The following is a 22,990-nucleotide window of genomic DNA, read 5'->3' on the forward strand; positions in this document are numbered from 1 at the left end:
TTCAAATGAGAAAATGGAAGCAGTTAAGTGACTTGTTTTAGTTCATTTTAGGATGTTCTAGAATTTTTTTTCTCTTCAACCTCTGTGTTCAACCAATTTATTTTAATTTGGGTTTTTCTGAGTCCACAGCCTTCTTTGAAAATTTCACCAATGTGATTCCAAAAACACTGTCTTCATCATGCATTGTCTTTCACTGCCCTAACTGAATGGAGTAGGCTGATGACATATTGATTTGTTTATTTTGTGTAGTTAGCAAACACTTAGAACTTACCATGTGGCGGGCACTCCTCTAAGAGGTTTACACACTCTAACTCATTTCATATTCCTAAAAAATCTATGAGGTAGCACTATTATCTTTATTTCTCAGATGAGGAAACTGAGGCAGAAAGAGCTTAAGTAACTTGCTGAAGGTCCCATATCTAGAGCGAATGGATCTGGTTCCAGAATCCATGCTTTTAGCCACTAGCAAACACAAAAAATGATAACAGTAAGTGTAAAGAGGTTTTTAATTTGTCATTTTGCCTTTTTTTGGTGGTGGGAATTGGGAGTTTGACATAAGTATGACAAATGTCACATAAATAAACCAAAACCAAAAGTGACAATGGTTACCATATGGACTGTTCATTTTTCATTTACATAAATTCATAGATTCTAGAAATTGAATTTACATAGAAAATTCTCCGTTTATATAAGTGCCCTGGCTCTATAATCTTAAAAATGTGTTTTGGAATGAACAAGGGAAATGGAAAGTTAGGAATTTTATTCTTTATGTCTTTAATATAATGAAAAGACAACTGACAAGAAAACAATCTGGACTTCCAGAATGTTTCCTCTAACCTTGCCCTTAACTGTACCTGTTTCCTAGCAGACTTAAGATCACTTCTTTACATCCCTGTTACTTGGCCATTCATTCATTCTTTTATTCACTAAACAAATACTTTTTAAGAACCAATCATGTGTTAGGCCCTTGGGAAATAATGACCGGAAAAATCTAGATTCCCTGCCCTCATGGAGCTTGGAATCTAGTGGAAGAAAAGACATAATCAAACAATCACAACGTAATGTGCAACTAAACTAAACTGGGTATAATTTGCTTCATCCTAACAATTATCACAGTGAATTATAAATGTTGAGCTATGAGTCTGCCCCCTTCTAATTCTAAGATGTTTGAAGGAAGGCTTTACGTTTCTTCTCTGTGCGCCCAGTGCTTGCTAATTCTGACATCTACTTAGTACTTAATTATTTGTTAAATTAGTGAACGAACTAGCTTTTTTCTAAATATGAATCTAAAATGATTGGGCTATAGTGATTTCGAGCTTGTCTTTCTATTTCAGAATGTGGACAGATATTGTTAATTTGGGGAGCAATCAAGAACATTTTTGTGGACATAGTTAACGAATGGGAAGATGTTTTGACTGATGACTTTGGTGAATGACAGAAATTTCACCATTTTCTTTTCTTAACATAAAGAATAATTTGGAAGAGAAATGAGAGTTCTCAAGAATGAGAGAGTCATTGAAGTTTTTAAACTCATAGAGACATTAAAGATTGCCCGATTCAACCTCTGCATATTGTCAAAGAGGAACTTGAGGATGGCATAATTAATTTAGGCCACACAGCTATTAACAGAGCCACAGCAGAAAATGGACTCTGTAAGGTCCACTTTAAAACAAAGCAAAACAAAAAACTATGTGATGCTTGGTTTTTCATTTTGAAAGGAAGAGTGTAAGTGTGAATTTATTTTCCCATTGCAGCTTACTGAATTTTTAGAATTTTATTTCTATTGCTTAATAACAACAACAAAAAACCCAACAATCCAATTAGAAAATGGGAAAAAGATCTGAACGGAGATTTCTCTAAAGAAGATATAAAGATGGCCAACAGGTGTGTGAAAAGATGCTCAACATCATTAGCTATCAGGGAAATGCAAATCAAAACTACAATGAGGTATCACCTCACTCCGGTCAGAATGGCTATAATTAACAAGACAGGAAACAACAAATGTTGGAGAGGGTGTGGAGAGAAGGGAACACTTGCTCACTGCTGGTGGCAGTGCAAACTGGTGCAGCCACTATGGAAAGCAGTTTGGAGTATCCTCAGAAAATTAAGGATAGATCTACCATATGATCCAGCTATTCCACTGCTGGGTATTTATTCAAAGAACCTGAAAACACAAAGACATAAAGATACTTGCACCCCTATGTTCATTGCGGCATTATACACAATAGCCAAGATGTGGAAGCAACCTAGGTGCTCATCAAAGGATGAATGGATAAAGAAGATGTGGTATTTATACACGATGGACTACTACTCAGCCATAAGAAATGACGAAATCCGGCCATTTGTGACAACATGGATGGACCTTGAGGGTATTATGCTGAGTGAAATGAGTCAGAGGGAGAAAGTCAAATACCATATGATCTCACTCATAAGTAGAAGATAAAAACGACAAAAAAGAAACACATAGCATTGGAGATTGGACTGGTGATTACCTTTGGGGAAGGGGGGAGGGGGGGAGGGCAAAAGGGGTGATCAGGTTCACATGTGAGGGGATGCACTATAATTAGTGTTTGGGTGGTGAACATGATGTAATGTATACAGAATTCTAAATATGATGTACATCCGAAAAAAATAAAACTTAAAAAAAATAATAGAACTGAAATTGTTCTATTATTCCTTTTATTTAATGACAAAAGCAGATTTTGCCAGGACACAGATTGTTCATGAAGATTATAATTATTTTGTCCATTCTGCTCTTCCTTCTTGAATGGCTAGTACAGAAGCTCGTAGAGTAAGTTATGGAGATTGTGGTCACTAGGGCATTGGATTCAAAGGCAGATTGCACAGGGGGATTAAATGGGCCCGTACAGATGCGCTTAAAGGAACCTCAAAAGGACTGACTGCTTGGGCTTCCCTAGAAAATAAATTGTGTGGGATTGCAGGTATGCAAATTCTAAAGGGTATTTTCCAGTCACGAAAAAGAGACTAAATCATTCTCGATTTCACTCTTTAATCTATCCTTTCCATCTTTTCTGAAAATCCAGATGGAATTCATTCTTAGAACCCTGTATTTGGGTCATTTCTGTACTGTGTCTGTAGGATGGTGAAATTATCAAGTCCTAGAACTGGGTTTCTTTCAGTTTCCATCCCTTGCTTTCATTGATTCATTGATTCCTTTTCTCTTTGTTCAAGAATATTTTGAGCATATGTGTACCTCTGTTTTATGCCTGATGGGGATGCAAATGTGAGAATTAACATGGACAAGACTTACAGTTTATTCACCTCAGCGGCACAAAGTGTCATGGCATAGCCCATTTGCACTCCCTGATGTCACCAAAAGTTGTGGCCTCTGAAAAAACAAGTTTTTAAAAAATTTTATTATAGATATATTGTTTAGTGACTTATACAAACATTTTGGAAACAACTTCTGTTTTTCATTTTTTACTGTTTCTAAAGTAATGTTTGCAAATCTTCCAAAAGCCTACTCTGTTCTAAATGTATTCAAGTTTCATGTTTTAATTCCATCTTTCGGGTATTAGATGATGAGATGCACATTCATCCCAATTCAGGGTTTTATAAATTAGGACAGTGGTTCTCAAATGTGGCCTGAGGATTTCTAGGCGGGTGTGGGATGGTGCTTGGTAGTTCAGAATTATTGTAAGGGAGCTGCAACTTCATACATGTACCTAAACTCTGTCTTTCTTAGGATAAATATATAATGTCACACATAGATGCACACATACCAAAAATATGTAGATACTGCTGAGATTAATAAAATGCAAGTTAATTTTAAAACATGATTCAATTTGTGAATGCTTCTCCCCAGAATATATTTTCCCAATCAATAATTATTAAATGTTTAAATACCATGTATGTGTGTTCTCAAACATTTTTGATATTAAAAAAGATTTTTATTCTCAGACCTGAAGACACAACCATAAAATATGTCCCTCAATATGCTTTGGTTGTTTTTGATGAAAAGTCCAAATCTTGTTTGTCTGTACTCCTATAATGCAACTCCTGTCTGCTAAAGCTCTTTAGTTCCCTTTTTCTGTACTTTTCCAGTGTGATCATGTTTTTCTGTAAGCTAGGTTATAGAAATTTCACAGAACCTTTCTTGTTGTCATGCAGAGGTGAGATAATAATGTGCTGTTTTATTTCCATCGCATTTTCCAATTATACTAAATATTTTCTGGGTTCTTCTCCCTTCAGCTGCTCACTGGTCTCTCTTCTAAGAGAGTGAAATTGTGATTCCTTCTCGGAATTGGCTTTGTAGTTTGAAACTAAGGGATGATTTCCTGTGATGTCACCTGGCCTGACTGCTGGAGTCCTCAGCTTTCCACTCCAGTTCTGAATGCCCGCTTGTTACCCTTAACTAGAAACATCCAGCTATTGTCTACATGCCACTACCCCCTTTTTTAAAAAAAATCAATCTCTCCCTCTGTGTTGGTTCTTTCTCCTATTAACATCTTTCTGCTCACCTATCTTTGAAAATAAAACCTTCTCACAACCCCATATCTGACTCCCGTTACCCCTCTCTCTCTCTTTTTAAAAAATTTTATCGAGGTCACATTGGTTTATAATATTACATAAATTTCAGGTGTACATCCTTATGTTTTTATATTTCGACTTCTGTACAGACCACATCGTGTTCACCCCTCTCTCTTCCCACTGTTGTATCAGCATTTCTTGAGTTAGTGTTTACTTTCATCAGCACTTTCTTACCTCCCGTTTGTTCTTTAGCTTGTGACCATCCGGCTTCTGCCTTCATATTTTCATTTAAACGACACAAGCTTATGTCAAAATTGAATTCCCCTATTTCAAAATCTAACAGGAACTTTTAATTCTTATTTTAATTGCCTTCTCTACAGCCTGTGGACTACTCACACTGTTTTATTGGGTCACGCTGTCACATTCCTCCAAAGCCTTCCCTCATGGAGAATGCTCTTCCTTTTCTTTAACTGGTTAATTGCTGTGTATCCTTGAAGATTCAGTGTAAGTGTCATTAATACGGGAGGCCATACCCAGTCTTCTCAGCTTCAGCCTGAGTTAGGGACTCTTAGAGCACTCTGTATATATCTTTATAATACGTGTCTTTATACCCACATTTATGTCTTTATACAAAGATTGATATCTTTATAATACCACATTTTATGAAAAATATTCATGTTAACTTCTACTTTGGGTAAGTATTTTGTATTCGTTATGTATAAATTAGAAAATCCAGTGAACATGAAGAAAAAGTCTCCAATAATCTTATAAGCCAGAGAGAACCACTACCAGTATTTTAGGCTTTATCTTTCCAACGCACATACCTACACATACAACACAAAACCGGTTGACGTGCCCTGTTTTTTTTTTTAAATATAATCATGTATCTTGAACGATGTATCTTATTATTCCATAATCTGCAATGTCATTTTTAAGGCTTCAGTTCGGATGTATCCTAATTTATTTAAATTGCTCTCTTCTCCTGAATGTCTAGATTGCTCCCTCTCTCTCAGTGTTGTTTAACATATTGCCAGAAATATCCTTGAACAAACTTCTTTGTAACTTGTCCCATTACAAACTAAGGATAACTTTCCAAAAGGGAGTTGTTGCGGCAAAGGGTATTTACAGTTTTAGGGACCTTTAATATACTTAACCAAATTAACCTCTAGGAAAATATTACTTCAGTTTATAAGTGTGGCTGACCACATACTATTGTAATTGCTGGCTTATTTGCTCATCCTCCTCCCTAAATTTTTGGTGCTTGAGTGTGATCATGCTGTCTTTCATGGAGATTCTTATCAGAGTATCTGGTAATTATTTGTTGAAGGAATCAAACTGTTTTGATTTTTTGAGGGGTTTCCTTTCATGTTTTCCAAAGAAGCACATTCATGCTTGGCTTTGGGAAAAAAATTTCCAAAAGTAAATGAATGAGGATATATTTGTAAGTGGAATACATTGCAGCCATTGCCAATGTTGATGTAGATATATGACAGCTGTTTACAGTATGCTGTCACCCAAAAGGGACAGGCTATTAAGCAATGTGTAGTATGATTCCATTTTTGTAACACACACCTATATGCATAAATTACATTTAGAAAATTGAAATTGGGATGTATCCTGTTTTATTATCTGTGTTAAAGAGTGTCCGTGAACCTTTTTATAACACATAAATAAATTTAAATCTTCCATTTTACCGGTGACATTTCTCCCATCATCTCTCATTTTCCCTTCACTAAGAGATGACAAGAAAGGGGCTGGCCCCGTGGCCGAGTGGTTAAGTTCGCGTGCTCCGCTGCGGGCGGCCCAGTGTTTTGTTGGTTCAAATCCTGGGTGCGGACATGGCACTGCTCATCAAACCATGCTGAGGCAGCGTCCCACATGCCACAACTAGAAAGGACCCACAACAAAGAATATACAACTATGTACCAGGGGGCTTTGGGGAGAAAAAGGAAAAAAATAAAATCTTTAAAAAAAAAAGAGATGACAAGAAAGACAAGAGTTATAATCCCAGTTTAGCCACCATGTTACTGGACAGTTTATTGAGCTTTTCCTGTGTAACTCCTCTAACCATATAATAGAAGCAGTGATCCCCATCTGTATCCTCCTCTGAGGAATGTTGTGAAATAACAGAGATTACTTGGTGTTGTTGGGAGGAAAATTGGTGTAGAAATCCTGACTGTTTTTATTTATTATTAATATTCCCTACCCTCATGTTTTGAAATGACTCAGGACTTAATATGTCTAATGGGAGCAGGGGAAGGAATCTGATGAAATATAACATAATATTACCAATAAAAAAGTTTTTCTTTGCCACTCTAGGAGACTATAGCATTTATCCCTTAGCATCTGTCATGACATAGTAATACATTTGTGTCTTCTGTACTCTCCTCTCTTCCTTTATGGTAGTTTCGCCTTTTTAAGATTAAAAAAGTTGTCTTTTTGCTGACTGTGTTAAGAGAGAAACTTTACAAATTTCAATTTGTGTATCTTTATTTACCACCTTTATATCAACATTAAAAAAACCCACAATTACCTGGCAATATTCGAGGTAAAACTACTTCTGTTTGCATTCTATCCATAGTAACAGTTTTTCCTTTCCTTTGATGGAGGACCAAAATCATAAAGATGGATAATTCTATTGCAATTATTAGATAAATCACTTTCCAGAAAGAACTCATCATAATTGCTTCAGATTGCTGGCGTCAAGGAATATTTCTTCTTTTTGTGAAATCTTGAGATAAATTATAATTTTTATTTTATTTTATGCCTTTTAACTTCATCCATGGCCATGAAAGTTGAGGTAATCTTATTAAGCAACACAATGATAATAAATATTGAGAGCTTATAGTTTTCCAAAAACCATTCAATGTGCCTTACATGTGTTACCTAACTTACTATTGTAGCATTTATTTACTACTTGGTGCTGTTATTTAATCATTTTATGGGTTCTTTTAGCTTTCTCATATGCTTCATACTTCCTGGCATTTGTACTCATAAGTTTGCCAAATACATGACAACAAAGAGTGAAAACATCAGCAGAAGCAGAAGTGAAAGCAATAGAATGAGAAGGAGGCGAAGGGCAGAAGAGACGGCTGGCAATGTCAGATCTAGCCTTTGAGTGGAGTGACACACACTTTATCGTCCAAACCAGACAGTTTCAACTATGACAGAGGGAGTTAACTGTGCAGTATGCTGTGGGAAATTGAGTAAACCGGGGCTTTCTGGGGCAAATTGGGACATATGGTCACTCTACTTAAAAGAAGGCAGAATAGACAGCCACTGACACATGACTTGTTGGGTACAGGAAGGTTCTCTGCATTCTATCTGCCCTGGAATATGATTATCTCTGTTTATAAATTCATTCCTAGAGAGATTTCTGGTCTTGGCCTCCTAATCCATATGTTAATACCCTGTATTTCTTGGTTTTCTTTTTTAGTAGCTTGATGCTACCTTAAGCCAAAAGGGAATTCATAACAGTCAGTGGTAGAACCCAAGAAAAGTGGCTTTGCTTCAGGAAAAGGGCCGCAGATGCTCTCACAATTCTCTCTGTCTCCAGTCTCTGCTCCTCTCTGTGCATCTGACTTATCCTTTCTGTTGTCTATATAAATCGCTGTTTCTGCCTTCCAGTCAAAGGTGGGAACATGGCTGCCAATAGTTCATTAGCCTTACTTCTAATGTTATAGCCACCAAAGAAAGACTGCCTCACCTCCTGGTATTTCATGTCTTCAAATCCCCAAACTGATGAATTTGATTTAGAAGCACACCCTACATTAATCAGCTATGACCACAGGTAAGGCTATGGAAAGACAGCTGCTTGGTTGTGTTAATAATAGGAGCTAAACATCATACAATTGATTAAGAGGTGCTCTAATTTAAAAAATTAGCTATAATTTGTTCTATTTCTATTTGCTAAAAAGTGAGTAAGCCAGAACCTAGAAATATCTGCTCTTCTGAAAGTTTTGTTAGATCATTGGGCAAACAGATACAATTTCAAGTTCAATTCACTCAACATTCATGGAGCACCTGCTATGTGCTGGGTGTCAGTGTTATTAAGATAGGTAATCAGTGTCTCTTTTTACAAAGAAGTCACAGGCACATCGAAGAGAAGGTTGTTATAGTGGGGAGGGGGCCTTAGAAATCACATAGTCTATTGGTTGTCATTCTGAGTTCTGCAGAGGCTTTGGGTTATGCCAACATTTATGTATGGTGATCTTTGGATACAGGGAAGAAATGGAGGGAACCAAAGGGGAGCCTGAGTTATAGAATTCTGCTTTTGTCTTGCCCATGTTAAGTAGAGCAGCTCCAAACTTTTATTTACTGGCCCTTTTGAAGTTTTTCTCCTTTTACAGATGAAGAAACTTAGGGATAGTGAATGTCTGAGGTCACCAACATGGTGGGCTAAGAAAGCACAAAATAGAATCCTTCTATGTGCCATACCAATGAGCTACATAGTATTCTTTATGCTCTTCATACTCTTTTTTTGGAGTAAGTTTAGCTTTCATCATAGTTGAGAACCTCAGACAAGTCAGTCATATTTCACTCAGATGTCCATGTTATAGGCATTAACTAATGGCAGATGTGGTTATTTGAACTATTACAAAATTGTGGTCATTGAGTGTGATGTAAATTGCCTTGCTCTTTATGGAGATTGTTGCCAGATCTTCACAAAACTCTTCTGGGTTTGTTACCCATGTCTCCAGTTGAAGTCCTGAATTTCTAGTAAAAATATTTCAAGATTACTTAGCAGTAGACTAAGAATTATCATGCAGACCCAATTTCGTGTGATCTTAACAAACACTCTGAGAGAGAAGATTCTGGGTTAGGAGAAATCACTCTTTATTAATTCTAGCTATTTGTGCTCTAACACTATAATTCAGTAGTCTTTCTTGGACATTGGATTTAAAGGAAAGATACATCTCATTCTATCTTTTTAGCATTTCAGCTCATTCTACTCTTATCTGTTAAGATAATCAGAAGACATGGAAACTCAAGTATTTCATATCAAGTCAAAGGCTAGAACTGTTTAGACAGTATTATGAAATTTATATTAAATTATTGGCTAGAATGACTAAAATTTGTTCTAGTTGACCTTTAGAGCCTAAGGTATGAACTTTTCTGCTGTTGGGCTGCAGGATAGAGGCAAGGAGGCAGGCTTGGAGTCTAAGATTGGGAGGCCTCTGCTAAAGCGGAGGAGACAAGGGAAGCAACTAAATTCAATTAGGGACTAGTAGGAGCAGATCATATCTGCAGCTGGAAGAGATCATCCAGCAGCTGCAGCTTGATCATCTTGGTGACTGTAGCCCAGACAAGAAAAACAGAATGTGGGAGGCAATCTGCTTGCAATTTCCTTATGCCAGTATTAAAACAATGTTAGGGCTCACTGATTTTTTTTTTTCATGAAGCAGAAAAGCACCAGAGATAGATCTATAGATCCTGATGCATTTTTTTTTTGTAGAAGAAGAATCATGAAAATGACTTTTATTAATAAAAGTCCTTACTTCTAGATATTTAGGTAGTTTTCTTTTTAAATTTTGCTCTGAAAAATAATACCACAACAAGAATCCTTTTTATTATTTCTTATTGGACAGATCTCAATTTTTTTCCTTAGGATAAAAACCTAGAATTTAAATTTCTGAGGTGGAGGGTGTGTATATAATTAAGGTTTTTGATATATAATCAAATTATTTTCTTAAAAACTATTGCATTCTTCCCTGGATTTCCTATGATTTGTTGGGGATTCACAGAAATTAAGGATGCCCTGTTGCTTCAGAGACTCCTGAAGTTAGACGGAACTCTCGGGGCCAATGGATTATTTCGACTGTATTAGATTTTATGAGCATTGTCTCATTGTTGAGACTATAACCTCGTCTGAGGTGAATACTCAGTGTTCTTTTCTGCCCTTTCTGCCTTGTTAATACCCGAGGCCACAACTAAGTGAACTATTAAGCCAAATTGGGACAATCAAATTCTTTCTCTTAAGAATTTGAACTAAGAGGCATTAAAGTCTAGACATTTAGAAAATGTCACTAGACATGCTAGATCCTGGAGCTTTAAGGTCTTATAGAGTTAGGGCGAAGGGTGGGTATGTGGCAAACTCCAGATAAGCTGAAGTCGAAAAGCTTTTCCATAGAAGGGATGTAGAGAAAGAAGCAGACACTGCGCCTCAGAGACTGCGTAGCCTGGAAGAGTCACTGGTGCATTCCCTGTGAGTCCCATTAGTATACCCTGTAGTTTGTGTCATAAGACCCTCCTGTGCTTTCTGAAGTTTGATCTATGTTGACTCGATCCAAGACGCCTGACTACAAGTAAAATGCAAAGCACTTACTTCAGAAATATCGGCCATTTCTAAGGCTGACCTTAGCAAATATGGAGTCCATAGGTCTCCAAACATAAAGAACTGTGTTTTCTGAAATATAAATTAGGACATGTCTGACAAAAGATTGTGTTTCAGACTGGTACATTTACACACAAAATTACTAAACCGGACCTGCTTTTAACTGTTTGAGCATATGAGCTTTCATTCACCCAACTTCACTTTGATTTATCTAGTACAATGGTTCTCAAACTTTAGCATGTGTCAAAATTACTTGGGGGACTTGTTACAAGACAGATTGCTGGCTACCATCCCTCAGTTTTGATTCAGTAGTTATGGGGTAGGACCCAATAATTTATGTTTCTAACAAGTTCTCAGGTAATGCTGATGCTTCTAGCCTTGATGGCATACTTTGAGAACCATTGAACTAGTAAGAATGTGGAAAAGTGTCTCAGAGAATAAAATGATACAATTTCTCTTATTTTTTACAAGTCACTCTTAGGAAGATCTTACCATTAACTCTTTTCCTTATCCTCTTATTTCTTCTACTTTCCTACATACCCCAACCTCCACTCTTTGTAAACTCTTTCTCTTGGCTGCCATGTTCTAGCATGGCACTTAATACACCACTTGGCAATTGTTGTCTGCCCAATTAACTGCCAGCATCCAGAGGGCAGAGACCAGCGTATTTCATCTGCTTGTCTTCACTGACTAGCACCATTCCCAGACATGGTAGGCATGGAATACAAATATGTTGAATGAATGGAAGAATGAATGAGAATTTCTTTCTTTTTTTATCGACTCCTTAGGTCCTTGAAGAAGTCCATCTCTAGTGGGCTTGGTCTTTCCATTTCTCTCTGGTAAAACTGAGAGGCTATTGCTTATCTCTTTCTTGACCTTCATTCTTAGAATATGAGTCGCTTGTCAGGAGGGAATAAATCTGGGTAAGGGAAAGCACGTGTGTGTATGCACATGCATGTGTGTGCTCTGAGTTCCTTTTCTTATATTTTCTTCTTGGTGTTCATTACGTGATACAATAGCTGTGTGACTTGGTGGAGTTGGGCATCTCTGCCAGATCATGTACATCCTTGAAGAATGTCCAGTTCATAGAAAGTCTTATTTTACTCTTTGTGGCTTACAACTCTTGGCTTTGCTTGAGTAGCAATGCATAACCCACAAAATTAGATTGTCATTCATTCATGTAATTTCTTGTGACTCAAAGGCATCTTGATATAGCACAAAAAAGTATTAGGCTAGGAATTAGCAATCCTGGATTCTAGCCTTAACTTAAGCTTTAATTATTTGCGTACTCTTAGTCAAGTCTTTTAATTTGGCTGTTCAATGAAGGCTTTAATACAAATGATCTAAATGTTATTTCCAAATCTTAGCACTCTCAGCATCTGTGAAGTTGAGAGGAATACATCCTCAAGAGTGTGACATGCTTTTGGCATATGTTTATTTGCATACTCAGGTGTGGCTCATGTGTCCTTTTAGGTGGTAGAGAGATCATTTGTTGAAATAAATTCATTCCAAAGGACTACAAATAATGCTGTGTAACAGCAGCCTGTCCTATGTCTTTGGATCCTGTAAGAGTGAATAGAAAAGGGCATTCGAAGAGAAGGAGCCATTAGAAGAGAGTTCCGCATTTATTCTCATGAAGGAGGAAGCTACAGCTTTTGCCCAGGTCTGAATATTTAATTTTTCAGTGGTCAGGAAGCAGACCCATCAACACATTCTCTTCTTTGAATATTTATAGTTTGTTCTATATCTTGTCCGCATGGAACTTCCTGAGTGAAGAGATTGTTTGACTCCTGAAGAAGATAATGTGATCTTAGAAATATGCTATTTGGCATCTGAAGAAAGTCCAGATTTAAAGTATCAGCACGGTCGCTTGCTAACATCTTCCAAGCGTCCAGCTGTTATCATTACAGTCTGTTCATGTTTCAGTCATGGGAAGTATAGTTTATAGCAATGTCACAATGGCAGAATAGTTGGTAAGAATTTTTTTCTGCATGTTTGAGTTATTCAAGAAAAACAATTTTGGGGAAGTGACCGTGAGGGTGGAGAAACATATTTTTATGGTGATGAAGCCACAGCAAATTTCCAGAGGAAGACAAGCTGTCACTTTCTTGACCTTTTGAGATTCTCCATAAAGTTTAATTCTCTGTCAGTGTTCTAATTCATAGGAATTACATCCGATTAAAAAAATTAGAGTGGTATACCATAAGTACTTTCTTTCATGGGAACTGTGTTGAAGGCAATCCTAAGACAAACTACTTGGTGAAGAGAGTGATCTGGGGTATTAACTTACTTTCATTTCCAGTTTTCTGATAGTCTGTACCTAAAAAAAAAGGCAAAAACTAAAAAGCTCCAGCTCAACTGGATTGAATGTTGACTGATTTGTGCCTCTACTGGGTAATAGCTGCATTTGCTATTTATTGGGATGCTCAGAAAACCTTAAAATCTTTAAAGGATCATTTTTCCTTTGTGGCAGCAGAAAGGTGCTTCTGACTTTCCAGTCCCTATTAAAAACTCTTTCTCAAAGTAAGATATTCACATATCAGAAAAGTACACATAGCATTGGTATAAAAATCATTAAATTTTCAGATACTGAATAGACTTATGGAGCCAACACTTACATCAAGAAACAAAACACTATCAGCACCACATAAGCCCCTTCAAGCTCTCCTCTAGTCCCTACCTCCGCTCCCTAACAAGGATGATCTTGAGGTTGACTTCTAACAGCATAGACTACTTTTGCCTGTTTTTGTATTTTCGGTCATGTTTTGCTCGTATTAATGATATTATTCACCATGTACACTTTCATATCTGGCTTCTTTTATTCAACATTACGATGGTGAGAGTCATCATATTGCATATCGTTGCTGATCATTCTTATTTATGAATGATGTGTAAATATACATTATTTATTTATCGTTACTATTGACAGAATTTGGGTATTTCTGTTTTTCTGGCTATTATGAATAGTGTTCCTATCAACATGCTAGGACATGTTTTTGGTGAATAGATGTATGTATTTGAGTTGGATGTATACTTACAAGTGGAATTTGTAGGTCACAACATAAGCATAAGTTCTGCTTTAGCAGATACTGACAGACAATTTTCTCAAGTGGTTGTACCAATTTACTTTCTCATCCTTGGCTTCTTTTGATTGATACTCAAAAGGTACAAAGGAGAAAGGATAGTTAAACAAAGGGCCCTGATGTTAAACCTAGATTACTGCAAAGTGTAGAACAACTGATGAATGCATTTTTCATCCCCAAGGCTCTAATCTTTTCCTAGCTCTTATTCAATGACATCCTAAATTCCTAAGCCTCTCTTATTCAACTGAAGGTGGCGCTTAGATGATGTCATCCTGAGCTTCCTTTATAATATGTGAGATGATTTGAAATAATTTTTAAACTGTCTATACTAATGAAAAATTTAAAATATATGAGTCTCTAAAGAAGACTACCTTCCTCTGACTAGTGTCAAGAAAATAAGTGAGTGAAACCCATTTTTTCTTGGTGATCCTTATTTGGTTTGTTACCAGCTTTCATTACACTGAGAAGGACAAAGTGAAAGGGGAAATGTTGGAACAGCCCTTATTGAAAGAAAAAAAATACTTTTTGGCGGGGGCGGGGGGGGAGTCGGGGGGAGTAGCATAACACCTAGAAAAACATATTGATGTACCTGCTTGAGAATATCTCTGAAGAAATTTGAGTGAATTTGAACACCACCTCAAAGAAAAGACACCAATACAATTCTCCTTGGACGGCTTTCTTAGAGAGACCTGAGCACTCTGAACTACTCCTCTAAATATTTCTAAATTCTTAGGCTATAAGCATGATCATTATTAATGAGAAATTAAGTGTTTGTTATAGCCTGCACTTTGATTTCAGGTAAAATATTACAGAATAGAATAGTCTTGTGTGGTACTCATGCATCAGTCCCTTAGGTGATCTGCAATTATGATATTTGATCATGCTTCTTATTTGACTTGAAGGATAATTTTATTATATCTAGGTGTCCTAGGATATTATCTACAGCTTTATTTTCTCAGCTTCATTTGTATAACTGTGGGCCTGTCTGTAATTTATTTTGTAATTTCTTTCTTCAGAATACAATATATAGGGGCTGGCCCTGTGGCCAAGTGGGTAAGTTCATGTGCTCCGCTGCAGGCGGCCCAGTGTTTCATTGGTTCAAATCCTGGGCGCGGACACCGCACTGCTCATCAAAGCACGCTGAGGCAGCGTCCCACATGCCACAACTAGAAGGACCCACAACGAAGAATATACAACTATGTACCGTGGGGCTTTGGGGAGAAAAAGGAAAAAACAATAAAATCTTTAAAAAAAAAAAGAATACAATATATAATTAAAGATGACTTCTTTGGGAAAAGAAATCCCATAGCAAAAACGTATTATGAGTGAAAAGGGCCTTTCTCTCTCTCTCTCAGTGTTTGTTGTGTGATATGACTCTCTGTGTACACATAGACACACACACAGACATATGCATAACAAGCCTTACGATGTGAAGTAGGCGAAGTTTATTTTGGCAGAAACAGTGGACTGTAGTGTAGCTCAGAGGCCCCCTGAGTGGTCTGCTCAGATGATGGGAATTTGTGCAGCAGGCAATGGGGAACCAACTAATGTTTTTCATAGAGAAGTGAGATCAGAGATTTGTTTTAGGGACATGATTCTGGGAGGAACTGGAAGCAGGCAGATTTAGAAGCCTAAACTGGCTCATGTGACAGAACTCCCGAAAGTCATAATCATCTTTGCAGAATATAACGAACCATTGTTATATTAAGCTTAAAACAACTCAGAATAAAATTTTGTGCTATAAATACCACCTCATAACAAATTATAGTGTAGATAAGGTACAGATGTGTCAGACTTTTAAGAAAAATGTATGGGGCAAACACATTCCATTGAGAAAAACCAATTCGTTGTTTGTTTTATCTCCTGAAAATATTAAAAGAAAACCACTACGATTTGATTTAAAGAGAAATCTCAGGCTATCTCTTAGAACCTCAGTGTTCTACAGGAGTAAACCTTGAGAACTGTTTATTCTAGTGTTTCTCTTGGCAAGGAGGACTTGAATAGAAAGGAGCAAGAAATTAAAGGATATTGTGAAGAAGTTGACAAATGGTGGTGGATGATGGGGGGAGAGAAATGCTAAAACATTAATAACTCTCTGTTATGTGGAAATCCCTTTTAATGAAACCGAAGCTTCCATTCTGATTTGGAATTCATGGCAGATCTTTCATGTTTGGTAATCTCCTTTTCAACATTGTTTTCTTTAAAAAGCAATTACCATGTTCATAGGCAGGAACAGATAAGAAAGTACTCTTAGAAATCACACTTATTTCTCAATATTCATGCTCAACTGCTACTGTTCCTGGAAGCATGTAAATTAGGCTTTTGGAAAAAACAACCTTCTCTCTTAAGACAAAATGCTCTGTAGAGCGTACACTCTACACTCCTGCATGACATTAAGAAATAAGTCCCTAATTACACTCACACACCTCTATTCTAGTGAGGCAGCCAGTGATACACAGCGGAGCTGGAAAATCCCAGCGTGTTTATGGTTAATGACATAGGAGCATCAGCAACACTGAGTAATGAGGTATTTAAAGAACCATACAGCCTAATTTTTGTTAAGCCCACTGCACAGATAAGTGACTTGCTTGGATAGATAGCTCTGCATTGACCTTAATGATAATTGTGAATAAAACAAACTTTTAAAGATCTTAACAGAAAATTCTTGGCATAATCTTGGCCAGCTTGTTGGAACCCAAAACCAGCTTAAGAGAAGTGTGAAGTAAATTGTCTTGTAGTATTTGCAAACTAGAAGTTACCACATGAGCTTTGGCTCAGCACCTGGAGTTGTAATTTTGTATGCTAGGTATACATTTGAAAAGGAAAGAGGCAGTGTGTTTTGATGAGTGAGGAAAAAGAGAGCGACTTTGGTCTCAGTCCCACAAGAGTGACTGTCACCTAAGACAGATCCTTGGCTTTGCTTCCCTCCAAATTTACCCATGTTATGGTTCAAAAGTTATTATAACACAGCCTTTAACACAGGTATTAACGCTTATCTCCTCAGTTTTAAGGAGTCCTTATCCTAAATTCCTTCACCAGTTAGCATTTAAACTTTCATGGGCATAAACAGGATGCTAGATATAAAAATGCATTGAAAATAAGAATGCTTCATACAAGGGAGATATTATCATTTGAAATGTTGTCATTTCTTGAGACACTGAGTACACCAAGAATTGGTTTTAATCCACCCCAAAAAGCAGTAGCTTGTAACTTACAAAGGAAACTCTGTTATGAGATGTTAGGATAGAAAGAGACAAGCTACGCGGATAATGATCAATGGACTGGTTTGTTTTGTTGTAGAGCTTGCTCTCTGCCCCTCTCGACTGATTCCAACACAGCCCGAACTGCAGAAAGTGACAGTGAAAGTAAGTGAAATAAATGGACTCCTACTCACTTTTAGAAAAAGTGAATTTAAAATTGCATACATGGGATGCTGTGGTAGAGAGTGAGGATGCTGCCTCATAACACAAAACTCTGAGGAAACCATATCTTCAATGGAACATTTTTGTCTTGGCACACAAAGACTTTGTGAAAGAGATTGAGGAAAAATAATTTTTGATATTGGTAACACATAGAGATGAGATTTGAGTCAAGGTTAAAGGGCTCTTTATCGTATATATCGGTCTATCCATCATACATGTAACTATATCTGTATGTGTTCTTATATATAATACATGCAAAAGATTTATACATTTATTTATGTTTGTCATATATGTGCATATATATATGTGTGTGTGCATATTTGTATAGCATAATAAAGCTAGCACAATGACAGTAATCATGTTTTTGAAAGCAAAGTGGGAAAACTGACAAAATCCCTTAGGAGTGATTTTTGAGAGACCAGTGAGATTTTTTTTTTTTTTATTAACGTTATGATAGATTACAACCTTGTGAGATTTCAGTTGTACATTTTTGTTAGTCCTGTTGTGGGTACACCACTTCCCCCTCTGTGCCCTCCCCCCTCCCCCCCTTTTCCCTGGTAACCACCGATCAGATCTCCTTATCAGTATACTAATTTCCACCTATAAAAATATGGAACGCTTCACGAATTTGCGTGTCATCCTTGCGCAGGGGCCATGCTAATCTTCTCTGTATCGTTCCAATTTTAGTATATGTGCTGCCGAAGCGAGCACGACCAGTGAGATTTTTAATATATCCAAATAAACCTTTCTATTTTCCCTGAAAGCAGGAAATCTAAGGCAAGGAATCTAAGGCAAGCCTTTCAAGATATTTCCCCACTATGAAAAAAGGCAAGCAGTAGTATCTTAGAGGAAAAGGCTAGTGTAATATTAACCTCACATTAAACTTGTGTTTTAGAATAAGTTTTTGAAAGAATACATGGGAAACTGGTGGCTAATTATATTATCATTAGTATACAGTAACACAGCGTTATTCTTCATAAAATACTATGAAATAAATATGTTAAGAATATTTACTTATGCGGATGAATGAAATAATAAAGGAAAATTGCTAGTTAGTTGCTTTCCTTAAAGATGCTATTAGGGGTGGCACTCTCATGATTTCCCCTAAAGAAGTAATGCTGTTGGGCTGCTCTCTTTGGAATTTTTCTGGGGAAACTAGTAGGGAAGAACTAGGACTTGCCTGCACAGATTTTGCAGAGTTCTTCATTTTCTTAATGTGCCACTGCCTCTGAGAAGCCTTCCCTGACTTCACCGGGAGGACCTGGTTTTGCCCCATTTATGAGCCCCAGCCACTGCAGATATCTCTGCTATGCTTCTCAGCACGTGGTATTTTAATTATTATTCCACGTGTTTGTTTCTCCTTCCAAACTTGGAGCTCTTTAGAGACATGGCTTTGTTTGAGTCTTCCCAATCTCTCGTTCAGGGCCTGCCTGCCACAGAATAGGTTCTTGATGCAGGTTTGGGGAATGAGTTGAAAAGTCTTCTCATACAGCCAGAGGTGGGGGCTTGGGAAAATGGGTCTGAGACAAAGTTCCTGGAGCTTTTTTCTTTCAGGAGCTTCTGAAAGAGTCCCACTATCTTTAAAAAGATTTGCCCAAAGAGATTCAGGCTGTTGACAAACTCCTCCACTTCCTTATTTTCTCCAAATGAAAAAAAAAAGAGAGAAAAGATTCCATTTCCTCCTCTTCACATTTCATCTCATTGGCAAAATATTGCTTGAGGGTGTGACTATTTAGAACGGTGGAACCATCTGTGATGCAGGATTTCACACGGAAAGATCAGTTGCCTTTGTGGATGATTTACATTGTCCTAAATACTCTGTAAATATCCTAAATACTCTGTAAATATGTCTTTTGGATTTTCCCATTTACTCTACTATGTTGTACATTTGAGTGGGTGTAACAGGAAGAAAGGAAAGGGGAAGCGTTCTATAAAATAGTTGAACTGTGATACCCCTTCGCAGTATAAAGTTCTAGGACCCTAAGAAAATGTAATAACTTTCTTTCAAATTATTTCTCTTCTATGCATTATAGATTTTGAGACCCATCTATTCTCAAGGGTACAAATCTACAGGGTGCACGCCTAATGAAAAACCCAATTTGGGGTCAATAAGGGAAGTGACATCCTACATGTACACATGGTGCTTAGGACTTAGGATGACAAAACGAACTTTATCGAAGAATTCCTGCCTTTAATCAGGAAGAAAGCAGAGAAGTGAAAAGAAGCATCAAAAAAGTAGAAACATACGTGGTTTATCATTAAAAATGGAAGAAAATAAAAGTTTGATTCTCAAAATAGCTGTTAAGGATCAGTTCTGCCTTTGCAGGTAATGAAAAATGAAATAGTTGCTTAAAGAAAATCTTTTAGTTTGAGAAGAGAAGAGTGATGGGGGAAAATGGCATGTAAATTGCCAACCAGAGAAATAAACCAGATACAGTGTTCAGCAGTGGTGACACTGAGAGTGTAACCTGTGCCTATAAGGAACTAACATAATTATATTGGGAATTATCTTTCCTCCCCAACTACTTGTCTCTTGCAGACTAAAATGAGCACCAAGGGTAGCATTTAAAGAGAAAAGAAGTAGGGAAGGTGAGCATATTGTCTACACGTATATGCATATGCGTACAAAGCGGCTTTAACTGCAGAGAGGTAACTATGACTGGATTCCTTTGGAACCTACCTCTTTTCGCACGATCTGCCCTTCTGGCCTCACCATTCTAAATCATTGCCTGGCTGGTTAGCCCAGATTTGTGTGTGTGGATGTGTGTGTGGGGGTTGCATGTTACAGAGACAGAAACTGAGAGAAAGAGAGAGGGAGAGTAACAGAGACATAGAAGATGGGAAGAGGTGTTTGTTCAGGGTTTTCTCTACAGTGTATTGATTATATCCCCAGCGGATGTAGAAAAAGACAAGAAAATTAAATGTCAAATTGTTAAATATTTAAATTCCTAAGCATTTGCTTAAATTTCGGAGATTTACTTTGAATATCAGGCTCACTGTCAACATTTTTCTAATCACATTTGGCTTATAGACTTGCATTGGGACTTCATGTCATTTTCATTCTTCAATTTCTCCAAGTATATGGACTATCCCTAATTTGTAGCTAATGGGTCCTATGGGGAATACTATGACAGATAAAAACCACTGCGTTGGAAAAACAACAAATTGTGTGACAAAATATGTCATATGAAGACTGTTCTCTTGTCTTTTCATTCGCTATATATTTATTCCTTTTAGTGCCCATATATTTAAGATATTTCTAAGAAGAACCTCACCTGACTTATCAATATGATAATAAATGAGCACCTTTTATTTTATTTGACTTGGTCCCATTCTAACCCTGTAGCACAGACTTTGTTTTCATAATTTTATAGATCAGGAAACTGAGACCCACAAAGTTTAAGCAACTTTCCTAAAGGCTCACCGCTGGCCAGCTTGATGAATGACCTGTCCTCTTTCCGTTACACGGCATTGCTGAGTAGCGGTGCCAAGTCATCTGAAGCCTCCAGCTCGGGGTCATGCAGTCTGGGACTCTGGCTAATTCAGCTGATGCTGGGAATGACAATCATGAACAGAGAGTATTGTTTCCCCTTAAGCTGATTATAGCTTCACTTTCATGTTTTGTTTTCTTTCCCTTTAGTACATTCTGACTGCAAATCTGGAGAACGCTTTCGTGATAGGCCAGATTGCCAGATTTATGCTCTAAAGCAGTTTTTGAACTAGTTTGCCATATGTGTGTATTTAGTAGGGACCATTGTTTAATTCAGAAATTTGAGCCTTGCTCCTTATTTTAAAAGAGACGTTATGTCGCAAAGATGATTTGATGGTGATGAGGGTGTGTAGATGCTGCTCCTAAGCTCTTTGACCTTGGAGTTGAAGCAGGGTTCTGACCTTTGCTTTAGAGCTCTTGTAGTCTTCCCAGGACAGTCTCTGGGGGTTATGGAGTAGAGGGAAGAGACTCTTTCACACTGAGTTTGCTAAAAGTGAGAGCTGGAGAGGGCTGACTTGCAGGTAATAAAAGAAAACGTTATCTGGGGCTCTCTGTGGAACTTTTAGACCTAAGACTTCATAGTTTTTTGTAGTTCCCAACTGCAAAAATGAAGTTGCTCTCTATTCTTTGTCTCTTTGCCTCTCCTCTCATCCTTGCCAAACCTCCACTGGGGATGGTGGATGGTGGCATTTATGTCTTACTATTAACATTAGAAGTGATGCCTCTCCATTCAGGAGAGGACCTGTTGGCTTGGAGATAAATCCATGGGGACACTCAGATGCCAAAACCGATAGTCATCTTTTCTCTTCGGCTTTAATACTAGTTTGCAAGACTCAAAATGTCACCCTTTAGTTGCATAGTAAGACCTCCATTATATGCTCAGGGGAGCCACACATGTGGCAGACGCTGTTGGTTGCTTACCTTCCACGCCAATGCACCCAGCCCCTGGGTGAAATGGATTGTGACGATCTTATTGTAACATTTGGTATAACGGATTATGACAATCTTGCTGCTCCTTGCCAGTAACTTGCCTGGATGAGCATGTGATTCTGTTTTGGAAAGTAGGGTGTAAGTAACATGTTGGGAGAGTCCTACTGTTGTGGGGGGACGGGATGCTTTGATGAGTATCTTTGACCTTTAGGGAAAACACTGAATACATACCACAGATGGCCAAGCAGAAAATTCGAAGGAGCCTGAACCCTTGATGACATCATTGAGCCACTGATTCAATCTTGGGATGGTTTCTCTCTGGTCTTTTTGTTAAGTAATATCCTTGTGGCTTAAGTCTACTAGTGAAGTCTTCTGTTACTTGCGGCTAAAACTATTCCTAATTGATAAAATATCTTAAAAAGTATTGTATATTACAGTTTACTTTTCATAACTTTCGATTTCACACTACAAAGCTCTTACACTCTAATTAAAACTACAATTTATTCACACAGTAAATGGCATAATCTAATAACGCAAATCGATAGAGAAGACACTTGAATGTTAAGAAACTAAACAAGAAATTAATTTAACGAATACATAATGCGTCAATGTGCCTTATTAGTTCAATGCCAATCAGCTTTAATCCATAAAATTATCCAAGCCTAATTATCATCCTCCTATATCATATTAACATCGGTATTTGCAGGAAATTTTGACATACTGACATTTGTAGGTCAGTTGAAATATTGATGCCTAAATAAAGCAAGAACGTATTTCAATATATTTAAAATAATATAGCAGTGGTGGAGGCAAATGCAAGGGTGAATTCTGGAAAAGCAGGCCACAAACTAGCAGATTACTTTCAGCGCTCAGGATGTTTGTGGCCAAAGGGTTGTGACCCAGGGTATTTGTCCTGTCTCTGCCTAACTTTGCTGTCTGATGAAGAGTAAGGGAATAAGCAAATATTCAGAGACCCTAGGATGATGAGCAGGAGGGAAAAATGTGGGAGGCTTGAATATGCCGTTAACTAGAAACTGGTATCTGAGTAGTGGAGCCTCCATGATAGGTGTATTTTCTCAAGGACAGCACACATAGAACTCAGGAATGCCTGGCATCAGCACAGTAAATAGAACATCTAGCTCCCTGATGCTCAAGGACTCAAACAACAGTTGTTTTTAGGCCAGCACATTCTCATCCCCAATGAAAGCAAACTCAAGTCTTGAAGGGATTATTAGAGGAA

The 22,990-nt window shown here is 37.5% G+C and overlaps 1 long non-coding RNA gene and 1 other non-coding gene across 2 annotated transcripts in view; both read right to left on the reverse strand.

The window, feature by feature from the left end:
• Positions 1–22,990, reverse strand: part of LOC123289440 (uncharacterized) — a 68,240-nt gene that overhangs the window by 4,451 nt on the left and 40,799 nt on the right. The window contains exon 2 of the long non-coding RNA XR_006533429.2: positions 3,272–3,349. This is a non-coding gene — a long non-coding RNA (uncharacterized lncRNA). The remainder of the gene's footprint in view (positions 1–3,271; positions 3,350–22,990) is intronic.
• LOC123289644 (U6 spliceosomal RNA) lies at positions 17,935–18,041 on the reverse strand. Its single transcript, XR_006533708.1, has one exon. It is a non-coding gene; the product is annotated as a U6 spliceosomal RNA (small nuclear RNA).

The sequence above is a fragment of the Equus asinus genome, chromosome 10 (genome assembly GCF_041296235.1).
Source record: "Equus asinus isolate D_3611 breed Donkey chromosome 10, EquAss-T2T_v2, whole genome shotgun sequence".
In the NCBI taxonomy this organism is placed as follows: Eukaryota; Metazoa; Chordata; class Mammalia; order Perissodactyla; family Equidae; genus Equus; species Equus asinus.